The sequence below is a fragment of the Myotis myotis genome, unplaced genomic scaffold (genome assembly GCF_014108235.1).
Source record: "Myotis myotis isolate mMyoMyo1 unplaced genomic scaffold, mMyoMyo1.p scaffold_m19_p_10, whole genome shotgun sequence".
Taxonomy (NCBI): Eukaryota; Metazoa; Chordata; class Mammalia; order Chiroptera; family Vespertilionidae; genus Myotis; species Myotis myotis.
In genome coordinates this window covers 7,423,839-7,441,537 of record NW_023416314.1, presented here as the reverse complement: position 1 = coordinate 7,441,537, position 17,699 = coordinate 7,423,839, and the positions used below count along the sequence as shown (strand labels likewise).

The window sequence follows — 17,699 nt, the reverse complement described above, 5'->3', positions numbered from 1 at the left end:
AATAATGGAATGAGATGAGAGATGTCTGCCTCTGGCCTTGTCCCACGGCCACTCCCCCTAGAAATGGTGGTGTTCCCTCAGCATATGAACACCTGGCTTCAAGGCAGAGATCATGTGGCTCCTGGGGCCAGGCCATTTCAAGTTCCAGTTTGTGGTCCCACCGACTTGAGGGGCTGAGGGGGGGCTGTTTCTTCCTTCTTTGGGACAGCACTGAGTCCTATGTCCTTTGAACCCTCCCTGGGTGAGTCCTCCCTCTCCTCTCTGCACTAACGCCTGCCTGATGAAGGACGCTGAGGATACTCAGCAGGCTAGCATGGGTGCTGGGACTGCACCCTCCATGGGAAAGATTGCTGACCTCCCCAACAAGGATAAGTGAGAACCCCCATCCGCCCCAGCCCATGCTTTCACAGAATTCTTTCACCCTCAAGCCAAAATATTGAAATCATGGGCAGCACTTTAAAAATGCTGGTACCTCGGTCCCACTCCCAAGAGATTCTTATTTCGTTGCTCTGGAGCATGGCCGGGGCATCAGGATTTTCAAAAGTGCTCCAGGTGTGTTTTTAAAAAAATAATTTTTGTAGTTTTAATTGTTTTTATGTTTTTATTGGTTTCAGAGAGAGGAAGGGAGAGGGAGAGAGAGATTAAAAACATCAATGATGAGATAGAATTATTGATGGGCTGCCCCCTGCATGTACCCCGAGCGGGATGGAGCCTGAAAGCTGGGGAAGTGGCCCTGACTGAGAATTGAATTGTGACCTCCTGATTCATAGGTCAATGATCAACCACTGAGCTACACAGGCCGGGCTCTCCAGTTGTTTTTAATGTGCAGCCAAGCCCAAAGACCTTTGCATATGGTCCATTGTCTCTCCATCACCTAACACAGCCCTTGCATTCAAGGAATGTTTTTTTGTTTGTTCGTTTGTTTTTAATCTTTGCTGTTGAAAGGATTACATAGGTCCTCCTTTTTCTCCCATTAACCTCTTCCAGCCCACTTCCATCTCCTCCTCCCAGGCCTTCACCACCCTATTGTCTGTGCAAAGAATGTTTGTTGAGCGGATAAATGAATGGTAAAGGAATGAATGAACACAGGGCTTCCTACTCAGGCGCCAGCAACAGCATAAGCTGGCCATGTTTGGGAGACATATGAGCCCAGGCCCAATGCCTCTCCATGCCCCTCAACACTCTCCCCATTCTCCACATTCTCAGATTCAGTTTGCCTGCCTATACTTTGGGTTTGTGTGCTTTTAAAAAACTCTCCAGGTGATTCAGATGTGCAGAAAAATGAGTGAGTGAGTGAATGAATCCATGAGACATCTGAGCTCATCAGAGGGGTGTAGAAGCAAAACCAGATGAGCATTCTGTAATGTTTAGGAAACTGGTGGGTTTGATCTCCCACTGGTCTTGTGTCTTTTTGCTTCATTGGCAAAATACACAGCACTTGGTGGGGAAGCAAGAAGTGGCCCTTTCTTCTTCCTTCTAGAAGTCAGTAATTGCCCGGAAACGTGAGTCTGGCCTTTTCTTTTTGGATTCCAATTTGCAGGTCGCTGTGGTTGCTGCCTTTTTGTTAGTCCATGTATTGGATTGGACATTGAGGTCATGGTATGCAGGAATAAACCATGAAGGGGGAAGAGGGATGAGTCAGTTTGGAAGTGGGTGATAAATCCAGTGCTCAGCTCAATTCAGCAGGACCTGGGAGCCTGAGTGGCTGTTCAAGCCACTTACCCTTTAGTCACCAGGGACACGGAGGAGCAATGGAGGAGCCAGAGATGATGGTGAGGGAAGAGACCAGCAAGTCAGCCCCTGCAGGCAGTGCGGAGTCTCCTCTTTCTGCTCGTCTGCTGCTCTGAAAGGAGGCACAGCGGCAGCTCTACAGGGACACACACCTTCCTGGGCTTGCAGGGCACTCCACAGCCCGGTGGGCCCTGCAACTGCCCCCAGCTGGGTTTAAAGCAGCCTCCAGTAGAAACAGTAAGACAAACATACAAAGAACAGCAAAACTACAGAGGCGGGCCTTTTACTGCCAATGTCCAATGGTATTTTCAGCAGGGATGGAAATGTTCTGGATTCTGCTGTCCATTAGGTCAGCCACTGGCTTACAGGACACACTTGGAGTGTGAGTAGTAGAGGGAAATGACTTTTAAATTTTATTTCATGCCATGAATTTCAATGTAAGTAGCCATGTTAGTGGCTACCGTATGGGATAGTGCAGGTCTATATGGCCAGGCTGATGGGGAGGAAGCAGCATGGGCCTGGGTGAGGAGGAAAAGAAAAACACTAGCCCGGCACCACGTGGTGGGCAAACTCCTTAAGTCTTTGTTGTGGGGCTGGAATACTTTATGGAACGTTTCCCCTTGAGCCAGGCGCTCTGAGCCGTGGCTTCTTGGGATCGTGAGCTGTTGTAGAGTTTTGTTCTTATGGTACCGCTCGCAGCAGGAAGGGAGGCTCCCAGTGAACCCGGCTACACTCAAGGGAGAAGTGACTTTGTTCTTCCATGGCAACAGTTCCCAGACCCATCCTGCGGAGGAGACCCTAACAGAGCCCTCCCCCTCCCCCCCCCTGCTGGGCCGAGAGGGGAGCTGGGGTAAGAGCTCAGACTCAGCAGCATGCAGCTGCCTCTCAAATTGGGAGGTAAGATTTCCCGGCTCAGATTTTGCCATTACCACAGCCCTGGTAATTTGCAGGGCTGTATTAAGAAAATCACTTAATCTCTCTGAGCCTTCTCTGTAAAATGAGTGGGCTGACAGCCTCTGAGAGGTTCAAGGTTCCTTCCAGCTTGAAAATGCAGTTTTTAAGGGTTTAAAATTTCCATACTAGACACAAATTGAAGTCAAATGGGCATTGGAATGGCTTCCCTCTCACTGCAGCGAGCTTTTCTTTCAACCCAATTACCGTCGACATTAGCTCTTTCATTTATTAATATTATCAGTACTATTAGAACAGCTTCTATTTTCTACTGCTCAGCCTGGATCACCCCCAGGAAAATCATTGTCAGCTTCAGCCAGGCCTGAGCAAGCAGCAGCCCAGAAACACAGTCTGGCCTGCAACCAAGCACTTGCTATCATCTCCACCTTTCTCCCCCTCTATTCCTTCCTTGTTTCTATCATCCTTCCCCCTCTTCTATCTTTCCACTTCCTCTCTTTCTTCCCTAGTCTTTTCTCTAGCTTCCTCTTTCTTCTGCTTTTCTCTCTCCCATCCCTCACCCTCAGGTCTCCACCTCCCCTTGTACGCCTGCCTTCTCTATGTCCTGGGAGCCCACCTGGTTTTATACTCTTCCCAAGCTACACCCTTTGATGGGTGGGAGGGTACAGGGTGGCTGTAAAGCCTGAGGACACAACCTCCAATGTTTTTCAAATGAACCTACCTCTCCAAACACAATGAAGAGAGCCAGGCAGGGGAATAGCTCTTGCTGCAAGCAGAAAACACAGAAGGAAAGTAAAAGACCTTCCAGCTGTTGTAGACCGAATATTTGTGTTCTCCCCAAATTCAGTGTTGAACCCCTAGCACACAATGTGATGATATTAGCAGGTGGGGGTTTGGGGAGGTAGTTAGGATTAAATGAGCTCATGAGGGTGGAGTCCTCCTGAATGGGATTACTGTCCTTTTAAGAGTCAGGAAAGAACTTGCTTCCTCTCTGCCACACGAGGATAGAAGAAGTTGGCTGTTTGAAATCTGGGAATAAGATCTCACCAGAACCCAACAAAAATGCACTATAGTCTTAAATAGTCTCTGGAACTGTAAGAAGTAAATTTCTGTTGTTGATAAGTCTGTGGTATTCTGTTATAGCAGCCTGAACGGACTAAGACACAGCCAAGCCCACCCCCAAGTTCAAATGTCTCATAAGGCATTAGCAGGAATGTTTGGGAATCAAAATGGGGGTGGTTACATCCAGCTTAGGAAGGGGGCCCTGCTCCCCAAACTCAGAGAGCCTTGTCTCACAGAGAGAGGCAGGCAAAGGATGGGCACAGGCCTGGGGGCATCCAGCGACTTCTCCAAGGAAGTCCTGCAGTCCTCCACCCGTAACCCAGGCTCCGCAGCCTGACTGCCACTCTGTCAGGAAATCTCAATGGGATACTGCAGCTCAGGCTGGGGACCAGTGAGTCTGCACATTACAAGTGCCTCTCTTTTCCTTCCCCATGGAGGGTAGTGAAGAAAAGCCCTGGCTTACAGGGACTGTGCTCTCCACACAGTCTTGAAGACTTGTTGCTAGCTCAAATCAGTCATGCTTACTTTTCACCCCCAACCCCTCCATTCTACAAGGAACCCTGCTCCACAGAGGTAAGACTTGAGATTCTGGTTGCTTCTGTCCCCAAAGCTCCCTGTTAAAGCCTTAGTCCTCTTTGTCAGGGGTAGCTGAAAAGCAGAGGAAGGGAAGATGACCTTGAACTGCTTTCTCTAAATCTTCAGGGCCAGTCTGGGGGAATAAAATTAGTCCTAAATCTGGATTCCTATCCAGTGCACCATTTACTAGCTTTGTGTTCCTTTCAAACATTCTTTTTTAAATCTGTGAAATGGGAATGGAACACCTCATTCACTGGGGATCTTATGAGGATTGAAGGGATAATGGATGCACCCTTCTCTTGGTCAGTGGATAGATAGGTGGATCAGTTAGCCAGGGAATTGGAGGAGGGTAGACCCAATGACCTCTTCAGGTTACTCCTAGCTTGGCCATCTATAGCTCCAGGGAAACTTAAGTGAGTCCAGAAATGACCAGACAATTGGCAGAAGTAGATAACGCTTAACAGCTCATTACTTGTGTGGCTGACAAAGCAACAGGGCCTTCAGCAATATTGAAACAGTCAAGAGAAGGTGCCATTAATAGGCATTTCTTTAGCATCCAGAGCAAATTTCTCCAGCATCATGAATCAATTTCCAGAAGGCTCTTGCCGATTTGGTTTTCACGGAAAGGCTGATGCTGATGTGTCTGGAGGAAGAGAACAGAGGGAGTATTGTCATATTTGAGTAATATTGACACTTAGCCAGGAACAAAGGAGCTTGTTATGCAATAGACATAATGGGAAGGGCCAACCGAGGGCAGCTGCCTTGAGTGGCAAAGCTGTGGAGTGAGAATTTCTCCAACGGAGATAAAACCAAGCTAACTCCAACTCCAGCATTGGGTAATGGGAGGGAAGTGGCTCAGCCTAAAGAGCTGGCCAACTTTCAAGGAAAAGGAAGCTTTCAATAACCACCCTCCAAGGCCACTGTGGCCAGTAACACAGACTTACTGGTAAAGACAATCGGCGATGACAGTAGCAGGAGGCACGTCCCCAAACTTGAATCCTCCAGCAGATGCTGTCTGTTCTCCCGCCTCTGTCATTTCTGTGGAGGTAGTGGATGGAAGGATAGGGTAAGGCTGGGGCAGGACAGATCCACTTGCTCATGATTAGGGCAGAGCTGTTAGGGACCCTCTGAGGTTGGGACTTTTACATGGAAGATAGAAAAGGTGTCCTACAGTCCTGTTAGGAGCGCTTTATTCAGAGAAGGCTGCCTTCCTGTTTCCTGCTCCTCTCAAGGAAAGAGGGTTTAACAGAGCAGTAAAATGGCCAGTGAACTTCAGGGAAGACTTTTCTTTTTCTTTTTTAAAAATTTATTCATTTATTTATTTATTTGCGAAAGAGAGAGAAGGAAGAGAGAGAGAGACATTGATTTGTTGCTGCACCTATCTCTGCTTTCATTGGTTGCTCCCTGTATGTGCCCTGACCAGAGATGGAACCTGGAAGCTTGGCTTATTGAGACCACACTCAAACCAATTGAGCACCCGGCCAAGTCCTAAATACTTTCTGTTCACCTGGCCTTTGTTAGAAGTGAAAGTGCCTGTTTCCATGAGAAAAGTGCTGTGAACATGAACATCATAAAACCAAGCGCCTCAATCATTTTTCAGTTTAACCTCAGGAGAATCAACTCAAGAGCTTCAAAACCCAAGGATAGACTGGTCCCAAAGCATTTCCTCCTCTGCCCTTTTGTTGCCTTGTTCTTTTTTCTCTTTTCTACGCGTATGATCCTCTTTCTTAAAGGCTACATCTCGTCTTTTTCTCTCCCTTGGATTCTTAAGCTTTTTTGTACTGATACTGACTGTTTCTACCTGTTTTGCTTTTTTGGATGCTCTTGTGTTTGTCTAAATCTATTTTGTCACAACCTTTTTTCCTCTTATGCTTGGGCTGCTTCTCCTCCGATTTTTCTCCACCTTCTGAGTGCTGTTTTCTCTTCCTGTGTCCATTTGTGACTGGCTTTATGGAGACTGGTGCTGTTTTCTGAGAGGTGCTTGCAAACTCTGATTCTACACTGTATGAGCTGTAATTATACTCTTGCTGACTACAGATCAGGGGTGCTGGTTTTCCTGAGAAACAGTGCCTGGTGAATCGACAGTAGCTCAGGAGTCTAGCCTCAGCCTGAGCTGGTGGGCACTGAGGTAACTGGTTTTCCACTGTTTGTGAAATATTGCATGGTCTTGGGTGGGTCTGGATGGTTTCAGTTGGGAGTCGTTGGTCAAACATTTCGTACCTGGGTCTGAAACCTCTTCTTTGTCCCTACAGGTTTCCAAATAGTCCGCTCTCATCTGTCTGAAACAAGTCTTTGGTTCTATGCCTCTGGCTTTCTGCACTTGGATATAATCTTCAAGTTCATCTGGAAAAGAGTCAGATGTCTTCTTTGAATGCTCCCTTAGGTTGACAACAAGCGATTTTCCTTATCAGGCTGAGGACTTAGTGGAGAAATCTGATCATATTCACACATTAATTGCCTTCAGTTTCTAGCATAAACTTTCCCTAAACAGTGAGGCTGTGCAACAACTGGGGAGCTTTTGAGGGGCAGAGGCCTGCGTCTACAACTACTGTCTCTCTCCCCGCCAAGCCTCTGGCAGGGGGATAGGCCCAGGTGGAGGTGACAGAGACGCAGGGATGGACAACCCCACCACTGAGCAGGCAGGGTTGGAGGAGGAGCAGAGACTAGGATTCCTGAGGGGCAGTTGCTGCTACCAGCCGTAGCTGACTGGCTGGCACTGACACTATGACCCAAGGAAGACTTCTCTGAGCATAAAGACTGTGAGCATGTGAGCCATAAAGTTGGGAGATTTCTTTCCTTTTGAAAGAGACAGGGTGGCAAGCAGTAGGGAAGGGCTTCAAGGGTCTTTAAAATACAGGAGGCTGTCTTCTTTCTGGGGTGGTTGGGGTAGCTTGTTCTGTAGGCGAGGGGATCCACAAACAACCGCTCTGATTCCAGGCTCTACCCTCCCCTGCTGCTTCACCCATCCAACCAGGTCAGCCTGTGGGATACAGGTGGATGACAGCAGCCATACAGCCTCTCAGAGCTGATGTCCTATGTAAATGCCTCTAGGACTGAACCACATGAACCCAAGGGTCATCACTTTGATTTTCATGAATAACATTTTGAATATGATATTGCCTCCTTCTTAACTCTACTTATGTGTGAAACAAACCAGCCTTCTCGCCCTCTGTCTGTCTCTCTTTTTTGTGAGTATTTTATTATATGCAAATTTTACATTAAAAAGCTATAAACAGATATAGAGCTCTACTTCATTAAGTATGAAGTATGATCACTGAAGTATCCAGGGGGATGTGAACTAAGGTCTGAAATTTACTTTGAAATGCATCCAAACATAAGTAGATGCTATGGGTTGAGTTACATCCCACCAAAATCCACATGTTAAAGTCCCTTCGAAGTGACCTTATCTGAAGACAGGGTCATTACAGAGCTCATACAGTTAAAATCAGTTCATTGGTGGTGGGGAGGGCAAAATCCAATATGACTGGTGTCTTTATAAAAGAGGAAAATTTGGCCCAACCAGCATGGCTCAGTGGTGGAGTGTCAATCTATGAACTAGGAGGTCAAGGTTCAATTCCTGGTCAGGGCAAATGCCCGGGTTGTGGGCTCGATCCCCAGTGTGGGATGTGAAGGAGGTCTCTTATCATTTATGTTTCTAGCTCTCTCTATCTCTTTCCCTTCCTCTCTGAAATCAGTAAAAATACATTTTTTGAAACAGAAGGAAATTTGGACACAGACATACATGCAGGATGACAATGTGAAGAAGCACGGGGAGAAGCCATGGAGAGAGGCCTAGAACAGGTCCTTCTCTCACAGCCCTCACAGGAACCAACCCTGCTGACTCCTTGATCTCAGACTTCCAGCCTCCAGAGCTGTGAGACAGTGCATGTCTGTGGTTTAAGCCACCTGGTCTGTGGTTCTTTGCTGCAGCAGTCGTGGGAAACTAATGCAGCTGGATTGATGGGTGATTAGAGGTTTAGCTAGATAGATGATACATAATAAAAATTTATACTAATAAAAGGATAATATGCTAATTGGACTGGACGTCTTTGGACATCCGTCCATCCTGACAAAGCCAGGGGTGTGGCCAGCCTGCAATCCACCCTCAGACCCTTGCCCAGGCCAGCCCCGTCCCCAAATGGGGACCCCCACTCAAACTGGGGGTGTGGCCAGCCTGCAAACCTCCCAGGCCCCTCTCCCAGGCCAGCCCTGTCCCCAGCGGGGACCCCCACCCTGATCTGGGGCATGGCCGGCCTGCAAACCCTGTGGCCCCTGCCCCAAGGACCCTGACCTCCTACAGGCCCCCCGACCCTGTTCTGGGATCCCCTTCAAGGCAGACCAGCTGGCCCCCACCTGTGCACCAGGCCTCTATCTTATATAATAAAAGGGTAATATGCAAATTGACCCTAATGGCAGAACGACCAGAACGACAGCTGGACAAGTCACTATGAGGTGCACTGACCACCTCTCAGTCCCTTTCCCTAGCTGTCAGGCACAGATCACCTGATAGCGAATGGGGAACCGAGGGTGGGTGGCGGCAGGGGGGCAGGGCCAGCTGTGGGCAGCTAAGGAAGATGCCCCTGTTTGCAGGCCAGGCCTAGGGACTGTACCTGCACATGAATTTTGTACCCTGGGCCTCTAGTAAGTATAATAAAACTAAAGGCCTGTGCACAAATTCGTGCACAGGTGGGGTCCCTCTGGGTGGCCTGCAGGGATTAGGCCAAAACCTGCAGTCCAACACCACCTGCCACTCCTACCTGCTGCTCCCACTCATCCCGATCCAACTGTGCCTGCCATGGGCTCATGCCCAATCAGTCCCGATTGGGAGAGGCTTGTGCTGCCACAACAGCACTCACCAGCCATGAGCCCTGTGTCTGGCGCCCTCCCAAGGGGAGTGGCCTGTGAGATCAGGCTGAAACAGACTCTCCAACATCCCCTGAGGGGTCCCAGATTGTGAGAGGGTGCAGACCAGGCTGAGAGACCCCACTGGTGCAAGATTGGGCTGGGGAGGGACTGTGGGAGGGCTCCAGGGCGTGTCTGGCCCATCTCGTTCAGTCCTGATCAGCCAGACCCCAGCAGCAAGCTAACTTACCGGTTGAAGCATCTGTCCCCTGGTGGTCAGTGCACATCATAGTGACTGGTCGACCACTTGACTGTCTGCCCCCTGGTGGTCAGTGCATGTCATAGCGAACAGTTGAGCAGTTTTAGCATATCATTAGCATATTATGATTTGATTGGTTGTTCAGTTGTTCTGCTGTTTGGTCTATTTGCATATTACCCTTTTATTATATAGGACTAGAGGACCAGTGCACAAAATTCGTGCACTGGGGATGGAGTTCCCTCAGCCCAGCCTGCCCCTCTCACAGTCCGGGAGCCCTCAGTGGATGTCCTACTGATGGCCACAGTCTGGCAGCAGAGGCTCGGAGCAGGCGTCGCATGTGTGTTTGTGTGTGTGTGTGTGTGTCTGCTGGGGCCTGACCCCAGCCAGTCCACGTAGGCTCGAAGCAGTTGCCGTGTGTGTGTTTGTCTGTGTGTGTGTGTGTGTGTGTCCCCACTGGGGGTCTTCCCCCAGCCACATTGGAGGTTCAGAGCAGGCATTGTGTGTGTGTGTGTGTGTGTGTGTGTTTGTGTGTCTGCCAGTCACACCATGGAGGCTTGGAGCAGGAGCCCCTCTGTGTTGATCTCTCAGGCTCCTGGCCTCCACTGCATGTTGTACTCTCCCTTGAGCTATGGCCAGGATGGGGGTACTGCTTGCAAGCCAGGCTTTCCTGCTCCTGGATCGCCATGGCGACCGGGGAGCAGGCCCAGCTGGGGGCTGCCCACAGGCTGGGCTTTCCCACTCCCAGGTCTCCATGGCAACCGGGAGCAGGCCCAGCTTGGAGCTGCCCGCAGGCTGGGCTTGCTCTCCTGCTCCCGGACCACCATGGCAACTGGGGAGCAGGCAAAGTTTGGGGCTGCCCGCAGGCTGGGCTTGCTTTCCTGCTCCAGGATCAGGCGCAGCTGGGGGCTGCCTAGGCTGGATCACCACAGTGACCCAGGGCCCAGCAGCACTTTCCTGCTCTCCGATAGTCATAGGGTCCCAGCTAGGGGCAGGGCTTAGCAGTGCAGGGCTTAGGCGGCATGGGAGTCCTGGCTGGGGGCTCAGATGGCACACAGGGGTCCCAGCTGGGAGCGGGGCTTATGCCCCACTGCCCAGGGCTGCACATGGGGCCTGGATGGCAGCTCACGCTGTCCCGCCCTGCCTGTAGTATAGGATAGAGGCCTGGTGTACGGGTGGGGCTGGCTGGTTTGTCCTGAAGGGTGTCCCGGATCAGGGTGGGGGTCCCGCTTGGGTGCCTGGCCAGCCTGGATGACAGGCTGATGGCTGTTTGCAGCTGGTCACACCCTCTTCAGGGTGGGGGTCCCACTGGGGTGCCTGGCCAGTCTGGGTGAGGGCCTGAGAGCTGTTTTCAGGCTGGAGGGCAACTTAAGCTCCCAGCCTCTCCTTTTTTTCTTTTTTTTTTTTTTTATTCTGGGATTTATTTACCTTCTATAGCTGTCACTGGAGCTGAGAGCTGGCTCCAGATCTGAGGGCTGAAAGCAGGTTTCTAGGTCTGTTTGGCTTCTATAATTGAAACTCTGTTGCCATCACTGCATCTCTAAGCTCTGATGCTGAAGCTGGCTGAAAGCAGGTCTCTGGAGCTTGTTTAGCTTCTATAATTGCAACATAGTTGCTTAGAGTGCAGCGGCAGGAGGGGAACCTTGGCTTCCTCCATCACTGGAGCAAGCAAGCCTCCTGTTCGCTTCAGCTGCCTGGCTGCCGGCCGCCATCTTGGTTGGCAGTTAATTTGCATATCCTGCTGATTAGCCAATGGGAAGGGTGTCAGGGTTATGGTCAATTTGCATGTTTCTCTTTTATTAGATAGGATGTTAATGATAGGTAGAATTGAGGTGCTGAACTTATGGGCGTTCGCTGTAAAATGGCTTCAACTTTGCTATATATTTGAAATTTTGAAAAAATGTTAGGAGGGAAAGAGAGCATTACAAAATGTTCACTTAGAACAAAGAAGAGTCAACTTTGTTACAAATAGCAGCTCACTTCCTAGAAATTCAATGACTAGATAATTCCACAGAAAATATCAAATGAGCAATCAAATGAGTAACAATGGCATTTTACACACACACACACACACACACACACACACACACACACACACACCACAATCTAACTCTGGACCAGATGCTGAAACTTGGTCCCCAGATCCTGATGTCTCCATTGGCACAGTGCACACATGAGTCATATGCATACTTGAATCAAGATTAGTTATTATCAGGACACTGTTGTGATGGGTTCTTTCCCTGGCTTCCTGCCATTTGAGCTGTCTAAGGGATGCATTCCTCAGCTGCATGCAGAAACAATAAAAGATGAAGCACGAGGGATTGTGGGATGGGAAGCAAAGAGGACAGAAGCAAGCTTCTCTCTCCCTTTTCATCTTCAGGGAAGACTAGGCAAACACTGCACTAATGATGATGGTCATCGTTGCTGAACAACTGCTGTGAATGGGTATATGTACACAGAGATGCTAATAATAACACTTGTCACTGTTGAGCACCTACAGTACATATTTTATATACATCATTCATTTGCTACTTTCATCAAACCTAAAAGGTAAATATCATTATTTCCATTTTACAAGACAAGATAGAATGAGGCGCCTGCCCAACCTCACAGGTAGTAAAACAGCCAGAATTTTCAAACCCAGGTTATTCTGACTCTGGAGTCTTCATACTCACACACCCACCTGCTGTTTCTTTTCATTTTAAAAAATATATTTTTATCGATTTCATAGAGGAAGGGAGAGGGAGAGAGAGATAGAAACATCAATGATGAGAGAGAATCATTGATTGACTGCCTCCTGCACACCCCCTACTGGGGATTGAGCCTGCAACCCGGGCATGTGCTCTTGACCAGTATCGAACCTGGGACCCTTCAGTCTGAAGGCTGACGCTCTATCCACTGAGCCAAACTGGCTAAGGCCCACCTGCTGTTTCGTGTTCTCCTGGCCCTCTAAGAACAGGATTTTTAATGAACTAATCCCAGTTTCTTCACCAGACTGAACCCCAGTTCTGTTCTCATTCCCACTGTTGGTCAGTTGTCAGGAGGAACTAGTGAGCAAATTTCATTCCTTCAGCTTGCCTTCTTGGCCTGACTCTAGGTTCCTTCCTTGTTTCTTTTTCATTTTTTACTTTAAATTATTTTTTATTTTTCAATTACAGTTGACATACAATAATATATGAACTTCAGATGTACAATCCAGTGGTTAGACATTATATAACTTACTAAGTGATCATGCTGATAAATCTTATACCTGACACCATACACAGTTACTACAATATTATTGACTATTCCCTAGGCTGTACTTTATATCCCCATCACTATTCTGTAACTACCAATTTGTACTTCTTAATCCCTTCACCTTTTTTAACATCCCCACAATCCCCCACCCATCTGGCTACTGTCAAAATGTTCTCTATATCTATGAGTCTGTTTCTTTTCTGATTGTTTTTTAGATTCAGTTGCTGATAGATATGTATTTATTGCCTTTTCATTGTTCATATTTTTTATCTTTTCTCTTCTTCTTCATCTTCTTCTTAAAAAAGATCCTTTAACATTTCATGTGATATTGGTTTGGTGGTGATGAACTTCTTTAGGTTTTTCTTGTCTGGGAAGTTCTTTATCTGACCTTGAATTTTAAATGATAGGTTTGCTGGGTAGGGTAATGTTGGTTGTAGGTCCTTGCTTTTCATCACTTTGTATATTTCTTTCCAGTCCATTCTGGCCTGCCAAGTTGAAAAATCAGCTAACAGTCTTATGGAAGCTCCCTTGTAGCTAACTAACTGCTTTTCTCTTGCTGCTTTTAAGCTTCTCTTTTTGTCTCTGACCTTTGAAATTTTAACTATTATGTGGCTTGATGTGGGCAGTCAGGTGTGTTCCAATTTGATGTCATTACAACCAAAAGTGAAATAAGCACATATATATTTATACACTGGTATTTATATGATAGTGTCTCCAAAGTGGAATGTCCAAGTCAACATGTAGCGATATGCTGTGTGTTAAATGCCATTGTTACTGTGGAGATTGCTCATTTGATATTCTGTGGAATTATCTAGTCATTGGGTTTCTAGGAATTGAGCTGCTATTTGTAAAAAAGTTGACTTTTCTTTGTTCTAAGTGAACATTTTGTGATGCTTAAACCATAGACATGTATTGTCTCACAGCTCTGGAGCCTGGAAGTCTGAGATCAAGGTGTCAACACGGTTGGTTCCTGTGAGGGCTGTGAGGAAAGGATCTCTCCAGGCCTCTCTCCATGGCTTGTAGATGGCTGTCTTCTCCCCGTGCCTCTTCACATTGTCATCCTTTATGTGTGTCTGTGTCCAAATTTCTCCCTTTCATAAGGACACCCATCATATTGGATTTCACCCACCCTGATGACCTGATTTTAACTGTATGAGCTCTGTAATGACCCTGTCTCCAGATAAGGTCACTTCAGAGGGACTTAAACATGTGGATTTTGATGGGATGTAATTCAACCCATAACATCTACTTATTTTTTTATATGTTTCAAAGTAAATTTCAGATCTTAGTTCACATCCCCTTGGATTCTTCAGTGATCATATCACTAAGTAGATAGGGCAGGCTGCTTGAGTTGCTATGTGTGGTGTCACATTGATACGTGGTGGAACACACCATCATTTCAGCTATTTTGAAACAGATATGATTGAACTGGCAAGTACTACTCCTCTGTTCAGGCGTGAGGAGGATATTTTTCTTTTCTTAGTCAATCCATAGAAGGTGTTTGGTGAAATTCCACCAGTGCTGATCCCAGAATCTCCGGACTACTAGCAGTTCAAGGATCAGGCAGATCCCTTTTTTAGACCCACACAAAACAGGCAGTAGAACCCCGTCCCAGCAGGTTCATGGCCTTCTGCTGGGTAAGCTCCCGCCACCTCTCTGAAAACCAGAAACATTTCCAATTTCTCCCCAGGCCCAAGGAAATGGAAATCTGATTCTCTGTTGCTGGGACCTTGGCTCTTGCCAGGTTCTAAGGTGATTAAAACCCATTCTTTCTTTCAAAATCCCTGAGCTCTCACATGCATCCTCCACCTGCCACCAGTGTGGATGCCTTGGGTGTGGCAAACTGTTTCATGTAGCTGTAGGTATTTCATTTTCAATGCTATGGTATTCCACTAATGTGTATAGTTTATTATTCATTTTACAGTTGAAGGACTTTGGGGTTATTTTTAATTTGGGACTACTATAAGCAATGCTCTGAAAATATTTCTATAGATGTTTACTAGTGCACATGGGCATGCATCTTCTATAGCAGTGTAGTCTGCTACTCCAAGGGATCTCTAAGACCTTTTTAGGAATTCATGAGGTCACGACTGTCTTAATGAGAATCCTGGCATTGGCAACAGATGGTACTAGAAGTCATTGTTGTATCACCACAATGTACCACAGTTTAAAAAATGCCAGTTACATTTAAGTCCTTCATTATGTAAGAAAAATTATGCATTGTATTAAATCATGACCCTTGAGTACACATCTTTTTAATATTCTGTGTAACATCAAAAAATGTCAAGTACCTAGGAAATATTTAAGAAGAGCAAGATTTCTACAAGAAAAACTCTGTACTTTTATTAAAGGACATTGAATAAGACTTAAATAGGTGGAGAGGTACGTTGAATTCATAGATTAGAAGACTCAATATTATAAAGCTGTTAATTATCTCAAATTTTACTTGAAGGTCTGATGCACAGAGATTGCTATACACATACATTTTTGTAAAACTCCTTAGCACCTTAATGCAAGAAAGTTGAATTCCTAAGTACTTGATATTTTTTGATGCTATTATAAAATGTCTTTAATAAATTTTTTTCTGTTAGTGCCTGACATACAAAAACATCATTTAAGAAATATTAGCTTTGCATTCAGCAAACCTGCTAAAGACCAGACTGCATAAATAACCCCAGGAAGTACCTACACAGTGTAGGAAGCAGAGAGACTGTGGAGTTTGATGTTGTTGAAGGATAAAAGTGTTCAGAGGCAGCAAATGTTGTGGTTCATGGTGGAATTCCAGTGCAAGGCAGTCAGTAAGCAGCAGAAGGTAACCATTATAGATGCTATGCATGTGGTATGGGTCCTCCGTGCAATTACCAGAAGAATGACCAGAGCAGTGAGAATAGCGGCAAGAATGAGGGATAGCAGAGTATTCCTAAAGGCAGATCCAACAGTTCTGGCCTCACTGCATGCCACAGCATCAACCTAACTACATGCGGAGACCCTATGGGCATCACCACAATATTTCAATCCTCTTGCAAGCCGGGCGAGAGGATTATTATGAAGAAAGGATGGGAGGTACTGACAACCAGGTGCAGGGGAGTGAGGTAGATCATTAAGATAGAATATGTATCATGATATAGACTACCATTCTGCAGGGGCCCACCTTGCTGAAGACAGCCTAGAGAGGACGGCAGTGCAGAAGATAAGGAAAGTCAAGGGGAGGAGACCCAGTTCAGCAGCAACTTCAACATCAGTACTTTTGCAGATGCCCCCAAACCCACCACAAGATGGCAAAGACAAAAGCAGCCCATCCACCAGCTGAGAATTGGTCTTCTCCCAAGGCTGAGTAGGGTGGGGCTGAGTAAATGCCAGTTTACCATCTCTACTATTATTCGATTAAGTCACCCAACAAGAATAAATGGACCTAAAATTCCAGCGATAAGAAATGAACAAAACATTGGAGCCGAAGACCTTAAGTTCTTCCTTTTGCCTGTTAACCAGATAACTAAAATTATCTGCAATATCTATGCGGCTTGGGCTTTTTATTATTTTGATTTAAATACATCTTTTTTGTAATGACAAATGGACAGACATGTTTGGGGTTTTTTTTAGCCAGGTTTTTCTCTATATATCCTTAATGATTTTTAAATGGTTTTATATCTAGCCAAGTTGAGATTTTTAAGAACTACATTTCTAATCTTATATAATAAAAGCCTCATATGCAAATTGTTTGACTGGGAGTCTGACTGGGAGTTCGACCGCTCGCTATGACATGCGTTGACCACCAGTGGGTGGCGGGGAACATGGCGGGCATTGGCAATGTGGCGCTGGCAGTGGAGGTGCTGCTGGCCCCAGTGGGCCTTGACAAGAGCTGGACCACAGCAGGATGGTGGAGCAGGTGAGCGAGTGGCGCCAGGCCAAGGCAGGTGCAAGCTGGGCCCAATCACTCTGCTGATTGCCCCACAGATGGTAACAAGTGGTGGCGGCAGGGTGCGGGGCTGCCGCCCGGCTTGCAAGCACTGAGAGAGCCAGGCAGGAGGCCTGGCCCTGATCAATTGCCCGCAGGTGGGATGGTGGAGCAGGTGAAGGGGTGGTTCCAGGCCACAGCGGGGTGCCAGGTGGGGCTGCGGGGCTATGAGACTGGAGGCGCAAGCTGGGGCTGTGAGCCTGGGGGTGTGAACTGGGGCTCAATTTCCACAGGCCACCCCAAGGAATCCCACCCATGCACGAATTCATGCACTGGGCCTCTAGTTTGTAATAAAAGTTTACAACATGATTTTTTAAAAAAAAGCTAATAAATTTTCAATCATCCTCTATCAGTGGTTCTCAAGCTGTGGGTCACAACCCCTTTGGCGGTCGAATGGCCCTTTCACAGGGGTCGCCTAAGACCATCCTGCATATCAGATATTTACATTACGATTCATAACAGTAGCAACATTACAGTTATGAAGTAGCAATGAAAATAATTTTATGGTTGGGTCACAACATGAGGAATTGTATTTAAAGGGCCAGAAGGTTGAGAACCACTGTCCTATATAATAAAAGGCTAATATGCAAATAGACTGAACGGTGGAACAGCTAAACAACTGGTTACTATGATGTGTGCTGACCACCAGGGGATGTGCGTGGAACATGGTGGGCGTCAGCTGCGGTGGGATGGTGGAGCAGGTGAGCAGGGGCGCCAGACCAAGGCAAGGCGCTGATTGCTGTCAACAGGCTAAGCCTCTGATGGTTACTGAAAATTCTTTGCTCCTGCATGCTGCGGCCCTGCCCATGCTCGCACCACTGCCAGCGACAGAGCCGCTTTTTGCACCTGCTGCTGGTGCCAGTCCCAATCGCTTTGCACCATCAGCGGGTGCCAGTGGTGGTGAGAGCGGGGCTGCTGGAAGACAGAGGGCCTTTGTGGGAGAGGCCCGGTGGAGGTGTGGAGGAGGGGCCGAGATCCACCCCTTTGCCCACCGCAGCCTTAAGGCCCACAGTTCCTTTCATGGTGCACTAATTCATGCACTGGGCCTCTAGTCCTATCTAATAAAAGAGAAACATGGTAATTAGCGTACGACCGCTACCCTTCCCATTGGCTAATCAGCGAGATATGCAA

General features: G+C 47.2%; 2 pseudogenes; one reads left to right on the top strand and one right to left on the bottom strand.

Moving 5' to 3' along the window:
- Positions 1-5,908: 5,908 nt before the first annotated feature.
- On the bottom strand, positions 5,909-7,289 carry LOC118664115 (annotated as a pseudogene).
- Positions 7,290-11,964: 4,675 nt separating this feature from the next.
- On the top strand, positions 11,965-15,966 carry LOC118664114 (annotated as a pseudogene).
- The last annotated feature ends 1,733 nt before the right edge of the window (positions 15,967-17,699 follow it).